At 38.5% G+C, this 12598-nt stretch overlaps 1 pseudogene; it reads right to left on the bottom strand.

The window, feature by feature from the left end:
• Positions 1-7095: 7095 nt before the first annotated feature.
• Positions 7096-8375, bottom strand: LOC101704249 (nucleosome assembly protein 1-like 1; annotated as a pseudogene).
• Positions 8376-12598: the final 4223 nt, after the last annotated feature.

Here is a 12598-nt window from a genome sequence, read left to right as displayed (position 1 = left end):
CCCAGATGCAGGCTTTGAGACTGGTACTTAAGTTTGGTAGTTTATTTGAATGATCCAGAAAACATTGGTAAGGGAATGAGGAATATGAGATGAGTTGGGGGAAAAAGGACCGAGCAATACAAGGTATAATAATAAGCAACTTTCTGCTGAGAACAGGTGAGGCTCAGTCTCATGGGAGAACTCATGGGAAATGGTATAGAACACACCTCAGAGTTATACAAACGGAGAGGTGTGGAAGTTGAGGCATTTGTACCCTAATTCCTACTGATAGTTGGTTGGGATTGTCAGCTTCCTAGTACTCCTGTCCTGTCCTGTCCTGTCCTGTCCTGTCCTGTCCTGTGCATGGGCTAAGACTGCTCCTATGGCCATGGAAAGCAATTTGGTAGAAAGTAATAGATGTGGGCAAGAAGGAGCTATCATACTACCCAGGAATCTGGTGACAAAGGATCTAGGCAGGGCACTGATAACATCTGGTAAGCCCTGAACCCCTTATTTCTTTTGTTAATTCCTATTCATTCTCAGATCTCAATGCAAATATTGTTTTTTGGGGAAGCTTCTGAAGACCTTGAGGAGGTCAATCCTGTCGTTATTAGTACTCCTAGCACCATGGTCCTTTCACTTGTAGCACCTGCCACAGTGTGATTCTTTCATTAACCTTCTCTACCACTAAACTGTGAATGACACGAGGCAGTGGCTGTATCTGGTTTTACTCACCTCTGTGTCTTTCCTGCCACTAAGATGGCCTGCTTGTGACTGATGGAATGTAGGATAGGTGTTCTTTAATTATATTCTTTTTTCCCCTGGTGGAGTGTATAGCTTTTCTCACATTTGCATCGTTATTAATATATTTAAAAATTCCCATCTGTGTTTGGATTATATTATTGATGAAATCTATTCAGTTTTACACTAGGATTAGAAATGTTTTAATCAAGTCATAAAAAATATCAGAAAATTTAAAAAGTCCAAATAAGCATTGAAATATTGCTACCTAGATAACACTGAGGCACTGGATATGGAACCGTTGCATGGCAGGCTGTATTATCTTACAAAAAAAAAAAACAGTACAGTATTACTGTATGACCCAGCAATTTCTCTTCAAGGTATTCTATATACAAAGAGAAATGAAGTCATTACCTCATATAGGAATATCTGCACTCTCAAGTCCATTGCAGCATCATTCATGATAACCAAGGTATGGAAACAACTTACATGTCCATTGATTGAATGGATTAAAAAAACTATTGTATTATTTTGTCTTTAAAAAGGAGAAGATTCTGCCATTTGCTATAACATGGATGAGTCTGGAGAGGATTGTACTAAGTGAAATCACAGGACACAAAAACATTGTATGAACTTACTTCTATATAAAAACTGAATAAAGGGTCAAATATTTAAAGATTGAACTTAAAATAGTGGTTACCAGTGGCAGGACGGGAGCTGGGAAGTGGGGAGAAATATAAGGGATACAAACTAGGTGAAATGTAAGATGTGCAATTACAGAGTCTAGTTAATAATAGTGCATTGTGCCAGCAATTTTGCCAAATAGATTGTAGCTGCTCTTGCCACAGAAGAAAGGGTAATGTGTTAGTCAGTTTTCCATCACTATAACAAACAGTTGAGACATGCAAGTTATAAGAAGAAAAGATTTATTTGGACTCCTGGTTTGAGAGATTTCCATTCATGAACAGGTGGATTCACTGCTTTTAGGCCTCTACTGGGGGTGCTGGATGGCAATGGTGGGGAGCACTTGGGAGAGCAAGCTGTTTACCTCCTGGCTGAGAAGGGAAGAGAGAGGAGTTAAGACTTCCCACCAGCCCTACCTCTTCAAGTTTCCTGGGAACAAAGTCTTTTACATATGGAACTTTTAGGTTCTATTTTACACCTGAACTATAGCAGGTCATTGTGAGATGATGGATATATTAATTTGTCTCTGTATGGTATCGTTTTACTATGTATAGCAGTGTGTCCAAGCTGCGGCCCGTTTTTAAAAAAAAACATTATAATAAAATATATTAAAAAGGAAGTTTTGTTACTTATGTGCATTAACTAAACTATTTTATATGGGACCCAAGGAAGTTTCTTTTCACTCAAAAGAAGGAAATAAAAGGTGATCTGGACATGCCAGATCTACAGAACCTTATAACATCATGTTGTATACTTTAAAAATACACAATGAAATTTATAAATAAAAGGAAAACAACATGTATTGTCCATGATAAAATTAGAATTTTAAGCAACAGTGAGAATTTTAAAAAACTTACAGCTGCCACTGTGTTCTTGACAACTTCTCAGACCTTCATCAGAATCCAGGCTTGCTGGCACCTTGACCTTTGACTTTAAATCTCCACATGTGTGAGAAAATATTTGTTGCTTGAATGCTACTTACTTCTCCCAAAGAATATATTTCTTATCAAGCTCTAGCCTAATGTCAGGAAATAATATTCACAATTACTGGAAAAATTATTATTCTGTATCTGTGAGAAGCTGGATTTTCTTAATTTATTTAAAAAACCCCGAAATATTACAACAGTTTGAATGGAGAAGAATAGTTGTGAATCTAACTTTCTTCTATTAAGGAACACATACAATTGCAAAACAAATGTAAAACATTGTCTCTTTTGTCATTTATTTTTTAATTTTGAAAATTAGTTATTTTCACAAAATATGCTAGCATGTAATAGTTTATTATTGGTATTTTAAATGAATTAATACATGCTTAATGGCTGGGGGTGTAGCTCAGTGGTAGAGTACTTGTTTAGCATATTCAAGGCCCTGGATTTTCCCTCTGACTCCCACCTTGACTTTTTAATATTGTAACTATCAATAGGTAAATATCAATTGTAAATATCAATCTACATAAACAAAGTGCTCCAGAGACCCTCAATATTTTTAAGAGTTTAAAGGGAGTTGAGACAGTTCAAAAGTTTGAGGACCATTGGCTTAAGGTAATCAAAGATCAGCTCCTGGGCTGAAAACCAAGTCCAGATTTCCCTGAAACACAGGGATCCCTAACACCGGAACAAAACTTGAGTTCTCTAAGGAAAGAAGAGAAGTCTTCAGGGTTTCTCTGGCACCATCCTACTTTCCTGGCATCCCTAATTCCCTGATTATTTTTCCAAAATTAACCAAAAATTTATTTGCTTTGTGCTTTTTCAGAGAATTTAAACCAGAATATTCTCTCTCTCTCTCTTTTTTTTTTTTTTTGATACTGGGGATTGAACTTGGGACCTTGCGCTTGTGAGGCAGCCACTGGAACCACTGAGCTAAATCCCTGGCCCCTAAACCAGAATATTCTCAATCACAATTAAGGGAAAGTAAACAAATCTATCAAATTGGCAAAAGTTTAACCATTCTGATGAATCCAGTATTTAAGATGTAGAGCGGAAGATAGGAGTACAAGCTGATGCAACCTTTAACATTTGAGTGGAAAAGGGACCTAGAATTTGCCTATATCTATCAGAATTTAAATACTCATTCTGAACCAGGCATGGTGGCTCATTCCTATAATTCTAGCACTCCAGAGGCTGAAGCAGGAATTCGAGGCCAGCTGGGACTACATAGTGAAACCCTGTTGCAATCAATCAATCAATCAATCAATCAATAAAATGCTCATTCCTTTTGACTCAATATTTAACTTAAAAGTTTAACTGACAGATACATTCCTAAAGTATGTTGAAATGCTTATTATAGTCTTGTTTATACTGGCAACATCTAGAAACAACCAACCTATAGTCTAGAAACGACATCAACAGTATATTGGTTGATTTAATGTGGAATATCCATACAATAGAGGGCTAGGTTATTAAAATAAACTATTTAGATATGCATGTGTTACTATTGAAAGATCTCAACAATATTTTATTGAAAATATATGAGTAATTTTCACAAGGGGGGGGTAAATTATAATTACCTATTGCTCTGTAAAAGTCATCCCAAATTTAGTGGCTTCAAACTATGACAATCATTAACTCTGCTTCACAAACATGCAAATTGGGAGGGCTTGGCAGGAAGAGCTTGCCTCCGCTACACTTGGAGTCACTTGGATACCCTAAAGGCTGAGGTACCCTGATGTTTGGGCTGGAATCATCTGAAGGTATTTGCATTCACATGTCTGGCAGTTGAAGTTGACTGTCGCTTTGAAGGTGGCCTCTTTATATGGTTGCTTGGCTTCCTTCCAGCATGGTGACTGGGATCCAAGAACAAGCATCTCAAGACACAGGAAGTGGAAGCTGCCAGTTTCTGAAGTACTGGCCAAGAACCTGGCACATCACTTCTACCATATTCTATTTGGACTTGAGTCAAACAGTCAGTGAGCCCAGAAGCATAGGAGGAGATTTAGACTCTACCTCCTGATAGGATGAGTGTTAAAGAATTTAGAGTTTATGTTTGAAAATTTCCATGATCCCATTTTGTAAAAATGTAAAAACACAAATGTAAAATACAGATATGCACAAGATTTTTTAAAAGAGAGGATAAATAAAAACTATTAAGGAGTAGGAGGAGAGGAAATGTGAAGTGAGGGGGAGTCAGCACAAAAAGACTTTAATTTCCTGCCTTTTATTTATTTCATATATGAGATAATTCTGTGAAGTCATTAGGAAAGTTGTGACCATCCTCATTTTCAGATGACGATCAGAATTCAAGTCTCAAATTCCACCCTAACATGCTTTTCCACTTACTATGCAGTTAAGGAAGACTCACTCCTGGAAATTGGGCTAATCTACCTGGTGTGTGTGTGTGTGTGTGTGTGTGTGTGTGTGCGCGCGCGCAGATTTTAAATGAGTGGTCCTGTAGGAATTGAGAAAAAGTCCACCTTGGGTGTTTGAGGCTATATCCAAAGCCCTGTCATTATAACAGTAACTTTCCTAATGTCTAGAACTTTGTCTAGAATCAAAGTTTACTGGATAAAGGAATGCAAAAATATCCTTCCTAGTCAAATCGACTCTGTCCCTCCTTCACCAAATTGCAGATATGATAAAGAGGAACCATGACCTTATTGCTCTCTTGTTCATGGTCCTTCACTGCTTTCCTTCCTCCTCTCCCTATAGGAAAAGAACGTTTCCATTTATCTTATGTGCCAAACACTATGTTAAATGGGTTGCATAAATAAACTCACTTGATTCTTTGAGCAACCCTATTATGTCAGCACTATTTTTCTCTAGTGTACTCATCCTACACATGAGGAAAACAAGACACAGAGAAATTAATTTCTCATAGCTAATAAGAGGAAGAGCAAGACCTTGACCAAGACAATCTGACATCAGAGGTTGTGCTGTCAACCCTTCATTAACCTGCCTCCATACTTCTTGCACTGTTGACAAGGGCTTTCATTGTCAACCTTAGATACAGAAAATATGAAGATCTGGAGGTGGGAAGGAGCATTGTGTGTTTGAAAGATAACTATGAGAGCCATCAGACTTGAATGGAGCCAACAAAAGGGGAAAATGTTATTTTACCACAGAGAAGTAGGCAGGGGGCAGATCAAGTAGGATCTTGCTGATTAGGGTAAGGGGTTTGAAATTTATTTCATGAGAGATGAAAAATCCTTAGAGGGTTGAAAGCAGGAGAGTGATCAGATTTGATGAATGTTTTTTGAAAGTTCCTTTGGCTTTTGGATGATGAATGGGGATACAGAAGAGTCAAGGAGACGGATCAGGAGTGCCTGCAGAATTCCCTTTGAGCTTCTGCATCTCTCAGTGGGCTATGCAGGACCATTCTTTGTCTGTGGTTCTTTTACCATTACTCTCATTGTCTATCCAGGGAATACCTGTCATTTTCTAAGACACAGTCATGACTCTGTCTGAGGCTTTTCTTGGTTCATTACCCCCAATAACATTGCTCAGTATTCCTTTGTGCCCATTTGAAAATAATTTTGAATATTTTATTTTACCACTGTGGTATTACACAAAAATATATTTGGTCTTTGTTCCTGGCACAGAGCTCATGAAACCCTTGGAATTTCCTGAGTAAAAGGAATGTCTTTTGTTACTCATAACAAGTCCTTTTCCATCACATCTGTTATGCTAGTCAGGTGACTTAGGGTGGCTTCCATAGGTAGCCTTAAGATGAGGCTGATTATCAAAAAGACCAAATTATTAGAGGAGAGGGTTGGAGCTTCCAGTTCTATCCATGACCTCTACCCATGAAAGGGAAGAGATGGGTGGCTGGGGATTGAGTTCCATAAAAGCCACTGACCAATATTGAGAGCCCCTGAGTGGTGAACAGATCAAGGTACTGGGAGGGTGGCTTGCCTGCTGGGGGCAGAGAAGCTCCCATGCCTCTCTTCCACTTGGTCATTCCTTGAATGTATCCTTTCTAGTAAACCAGTAAATGTAAGTAGAGTGCTTTAATGAGTTCTGTGAGCCATTCTGGCAAATTATTGGACCTGAGTGGGGTAGGCTGAGGGAACTGCCTACTTTGTAGCTTTATGTGGGTAACCTGGGAATCCAACACTTGCAAGTTGCATTGGAAGTCGGGGAAGTTCATGGAACTGAGCTCTAACCTGTGGAGTTTGATGCTATCTTCAGGCAAATGGACCAGAATTGAATTGAATTGTAGGATACCCAGTCGTTGTCACAGAATTGGCTGTTTGTATGGAAAATTTCCACACTTGGTGTCAGAAGTGTTGTTAAGAGGAAAAACTCTTCCAGCTATCAAAAATATTTTATTTTTTGATGTTTCTGCTTCCCCTTTAATAGTCATGAGCTCTTACAGGGAAACAACTAAAGAAAGACCATGCTGTCTTCATCTTCACATGGTTTCCCAGAATTTCCTAGCATATTGTACATATTAAATATTTGTAAATGCAAAGGGAACTAATATCTGGAGTGCATTTGAGCTGATGGGCCTTGTGTTGACCACTGCAATTTCAGTCTTTTTTCCTTTAGGGCACAATACTTTTGAAGTTTGGGAACTAACAATTTTTAAAAAAAAATTGCATTTAACATTTTTATTTTAGACTGCAAAAAACAAAAATAAGCAAACAAACAACCAAAAATTGTGAAATAGGCTCATCGAATGATGTAAAGTCATCCTTTCCAGGAAAGCAGAAGGTAGATCAGTGCAGGTTATCCTCAAGGCCACATGCATCCTGCTTCACTGCTGCTTCCACTCTGCTGCATTTTGCTCCTTCTTTAGGTCATAGTCTGGATCATTTCCCTCATCTTCTTCTTCCCCTTCCTCATCCGTTTCTTCACCTTCTTCATCATAATCATCATCATCATCTTCAATAGCTTCTCCAGTGAAGTACAACACCGATCTTGGAATTATCATTGGAAACTGTTTTAATCACAGTACGAACTGTCCCAAGTCCCTTATGTTTCTGCTTCTTTTTAATGGTTTTCAAAGTGACATTCTTTCCTTTTTTCCAATCTATTTGGCACCCTGTACAGCCTATAATTTCTGGTCCATCAAATGAAAAGAGATCAGAATCATCTGGTTCAGAAGGGAAAGGAAAAATTATGAGAAAAGAAAAAAAATGGAAACAAATTCTATGTAAATAGGGAAGGATGGAGTGGGTGAAGGGTGCACAGGTAATGGGGGAAAAATAAGAACCAAGATACATCATGTACAGGTACAAGCACCCAATGATAAATGTAAATGTATTGTATACCTAAAATGTACCAATAAAAGAATTTAAGGAGAAAAGAAAAAAGAATCATCTGGTTCAGATCTCATCCTATATGTCTTTGTCAACACTTTATTTTTGAAATATTCATTGGGTTCAAAGTGAAATTCTAAGATAAAACTCAGGCTGGCCAGCATCTGAGAACTTCACTTTAATGTCCTTCCAATGCTTCAGAATAGGTTCATCACTTTCCTGAACCAGGTCACTGAGCAAGTCAACATTCTTAAAAACAGTCAACCAAAATTCAGGAATTCTTTTAAGATCTTCTTTTTCTTCATCTTTTTCTTCATCTTCAATCTTGGCCTTTTCTTTCAGCTCCTCCGAAACTTCTTCTTCCTCATCTGGTTTCTACTCACATTCTTCTTCCGCAGGCTCATAAATTGCATTAATGATCTCAAATTGCCTATCAAATAGAGATTGGTAGAGAACAGCATACTTCCTTTCATGATCATGAACTTGCTCATAGAATTTGGCTTCTATCTGTGCACCTTTAACTTGAAGGCTTTTGAGAGCATTCACTCTTCTTTTAACTACCCTAGGCAAGCTTTCAATGTATCCTGTTGGTGTGTCTACCAGACCATCAAGTCTTTCTTGAAGGGCTGCAAGAATCTGAGGATTTTGCATCATCTGAAGTCAGCTGATGCACTTTGATTTTTGTTTCTTCACCAGTTTCTTCTTCTTCTACTTCTTCAACATCATGCAAATCTTGATCAAGTGCAGACTGTTCTTTGCTGTCAATGTCTGCCATGTAACAACTGCAAATATCAGCAACTAGTTCGGAGAGTCAGGTGGCCGGAGCTGCGCAGGGAGTGACTAAGGGTGGCCGCAGCGACAGGAAGAGCAGGAGGCGGCACAGTGAGCAGATGGAGCTAAAACAGCGGGAACTAACAATTTTTTAATTTAAAAATTTTTTAAAAATTTTATAAGCTTCAGTTATGATGTGGTCCAAGGTTTTATGGTACATATTTATTTATACTGTGACACGCATTTATTTTTCCTGATAAATAATGGGGTTAATTCTTTAATTAGACATTTTTTCTTTTTCTCCTCACATTCCTCAGCAGCTGGTCTTTATATGGCTAAAGTTTCTTATTGGATCTGGGCAGTAACTAAATGGGACTCTACTCATTCTGTAGCTTTTCTCAAAGTCCAAGCAGTCCTATCTGAGTGTAAACCCTTGGGCAGCTGTCTGCTTCACTGGGGCCTGAGTGGCAGACTGAGCTACTGTTTTGCTGTATTCTTAGCCGGAGGCCAAACCCTGAGTTTCTACTGAACTCGAGTGGTGGCTTGGGCCAATGAAAACTGTTCCAAAATTGTCAGGTTCCTTGGAAGACTAGCAGCCTCTGGTGAGTAGAAGAGAAAGAAAAGAGTCTTCTGCACTCTGCCTTGTGGTAATACAACATGAACAGGTATCTAATATGATAATTAACTTGATAGGGATTTATAAAATAAATGAATCTGATGCTGGCAAAATTTTTTTTTTTTAAAAAAAGAGGGTAATATCAGGCATGGTGGCACACACCTAATATCCTAGCATTTGGGAGGTTGAGGCAGGAACATTGCCACAAGTTCAAGTCCAGCCTGGGTTACACAGTGAGACCTTGTCTCAAGATAACAAAAAGCAAGCAAACAAACAAACAAAAATAGGAGTGTGGAGGGGAAAGAGAAAAAAGGAATTGCAGTGTATTATGTACATGAACTAATTCTTCACAATGAGTACAATCTTGTACTGCAAACATGTACTAATAAAAATAAAACATTTAAAAAGAATAAAATGAAAGAAAAACTCTGACAAAATTCTGCCAGATTTATAAGAATAAAATCAGTCAAGTGACATGCATATCTTTGCTTTCATGAAGGTGTTATTTCAAGGTGAATTCTGTGATTTCTAGTAACTTTGAATTCAAGTAAAGCTTAGGGTCTTATCGTGGCTATTCTTTTTATCCTGCTCAATGCATCCACCTAAGATTAAGATGCCCAGGTATTTGATGGAGTTCCTGAAGGATGGGAACAGAGTATCTCGTTTCTCTCAGGATGTCAGGCCCTGGGCTTGCTTGATCCTTATTCTTCTTTCATGTAGGCATGAAAGGACCTGTATAATTTTGTTTAATGTAGCAAAATATGATTTACTGTTTTAACCATTTACACAATTCTGTGGTGCTAATTATATTCACATTGTTGTGCAACCATCTCCACTATCTATCTCCAAAAGTTTTCATCATCCCAAATTGAAGCTTTATCTTTTGTAAACACTAATGCTGCATACCTCTTACCCCTCAACCCTGAGCAACTGCCTTTCTGCTTTCTGTCTGTATGCATTTGTCATTCTAGGTACCTCCTATAAGGAGAATCATACAGTATTTGTCCTTTGATATCTAGCTTATTTAGCATCAGTATCTTCAAGGAACTTGTATGATTTTTATAGTAATCATGTTTTTCAAATGTCTCTTATTTGTCAAAATTATCTCTAGTATTCTTAATGCTATCTTATAGATCTGTGGAGTAGATTTAAGTAATAGTCAGCATGTGAGGGGCTTCCTAGCTGCCCCTGGATTATGGATTCTTGGTTAGAGTTCTTCATGTGATAACCTTCATCTGCACACATTACATAATTCATACTGAAGTCTTTCACAAATGCATCACCTCACTATGGCATTGCTGCAATCCAAAAGCTCCTGACAGAGATAAAGTAATAATAGCAGGATCACATTTTGGTTCTGGGAGGCAGAGGTTTTTAGGGACAAGTGTCAGGATTTCTGGAGCTATTCACAGAACTCAGTGTGTGTATTGCTGGGGTGAGAGTTCAGAACTTTTTGTCAAATTTTCAGCAAGTTTGTGATCTACCTAAAAAAGTTATAAGCCATGTTGCAAAGAGAAATTCTATTTTCTATATTGTTTTGAATAGAAATAGAATTTGACAAAAATAGAGTAGAAAATAGAAAGGATAGAAATAGAAAAGAAATGTAGCAGGAGAAAAAAAATTCTATTTTCTATATTTGCTACTGTGTTTTGGAAGAAGCAGATGGGAAAAGCCCAGGAATCCAGGTAAAGTGAGACTACTTGAAAGTTCAGGTTTACTGCTTCTGAATTCTTCTGCCACACAGAGCCGAGGCTGCTGGTGGAGAGTAGTTTTTCCAAGCCAGACTGAATTGATGAGAATAGCTATGACTCTCCTTCCTCCCAACCTTTTGGTCTTCTGATACCTCCTCAAACACAGATCTCTGATCTTCAGCATGCACTTCCAAGAGGTTGTATCTATTGTCATATGGAGTGTGTGTGTGTGTGTGTATGTGTGTGTGTGTCTGTGTGTGTAGTATGTAGAGTGATTCCTTAGCCTCAATTATATTATGGCCTTCAGTGAGTGGCATCTCCTGCAGCTGGGCAATGCAGCAGTCTTGTTGAATACCAAGGGTGTCTTGTGAGTACAAAGGCCATGAGGTCTTCTCTGACACCATTACCCTTCTGGCCAGTTTATTCTTTCAGAAATGTGTTTAGTATGAGGTGTGGAATAGATCAAAGAAGAATCAAGCCTACAAACCTTGCCTGTGTTCTACCTTATCCAGGTGAATCTTGTTATTTTGAAAAGATTTTTACATTAACTGGCTAATGATAGGGAGATAAATAATATCAGTAAATCTTCAAGGCTAAACATATCCTGATTTACTATGGCAGGCCTTCTTTCCAAGACTTCTAAATGATATGCCAATTTAGCAAGCTGGCATAAGACACTCCTTATTTTGGATGTGCTTCTTCACCCTGCCTGCTTCATTTCTCTGCATTCTCAAGATCCCACTCAATCCAACCTCCTCCAGAAAGCCTTTCCTGATTACTTCTTTTTAGAGTCACTGTTCCCTCTTCTGAATTTTCATACTAAGAGTCTCATATTAACATTTACCCCAAGTGCACTGTTAGTGTCCTTTTTATATGTGTGAATGGGATGATATTTTGAATTATCACATGCAGTTCTCATCACTGGTAATTTTTGTTGCTCTGTAGTCCTTTCTTTCCATCAAGGTTGAAGCATGTACTGAACTGAGGGGTAAAGAGTTAGTTAGACAAATAGTCCCCAATTGCTCTGACACCAATGTAAGTTCAGGGGCGTCTCAAGTTTTTATAATTTGCTAGAAAGACTCACAGAGTTCACCAAAAGGCTTTACACTCAAAGTTATGGCTTAGGATAGAGAAAGGATATGGCATTATGGTGCATGCCTGTAATCCCAGTATTCTAAGAGGCTGAAGTGGGATCAAGTTTGAACTTTGGTTGAGTAATTTAGTGACTTAGCAAGACCCTGTCTCAAAAAAAATAAAAATAAAAAAAATAAAAAAGGGCTGGAGTGTAGTTCAGTGCAAAGGCTCAGGGTTCAATCCCTAGTACTAGGGGAAAAAACCCACATCAGCCAAGGGCAGAGTCAAGGAAATGTCCAAAACTGGAGCATTCAGCCATCCTCTCCTTGCATCATGGGTGGTGTACTTCTTCCACTAAAGAGGCATGATAACATGTATGGAGTACTGCCATGCATACCAGGGAGGTACACCTGAGCTGGTGTCCAGAGGTGCTTTTGTTGTTTTTCTTTTCTGTGGTGCTGTGGATTTACCTGAGGGCCTTGAATGTGCTAATAAGGTAATAATAACCACTGAGCCACTTCCCCAGCCCTGGACTGGGATTTTACTGGGTTGAACTGGGGTTTTGTGGCTGACTGCACACATGGCTGATCTCAGGATCTAGCTCCTTCAGAGACTGAACTAACATCCTAAAACTCAAAATCTCCACCATATGTTACATCATTAGACTTTTTGTTGTGGTGCCAAGCCTCTCTATAAACAAAGACTCTTGGAGATGAGGTGCTAGTGGCCAAAGACAAGACCAAATTGTGCTTTGGGCAAAGTTAAATCCTTTACTACACAGGGGCTTGGCAGGATCTAGCCAAACAGTAGAGACCGATTTCAATTTTTGACTTCCCAGATAGGATC

Source organism: Heterocephalus glaber, unplaced genomic scaffold (assembly GCF_053883595.1).
Source record: "Heterocephalus glaber isolate CG9 unplaced genomic scaffold, H.glaber_assembly_v1.0 deba00000331, whole genome shotgun sequence".
Classification (NCBI taxonomy): domain Eukaryota; kingdom Metazoa; phylum Chordata; class Mammalia; order Rodentia; family Bathyergidae; genus Heterocephalus; species Heterocephalus glaber.
This window is presented reverse-complemented; position numbering and strand designations above follow the sequence as displayed.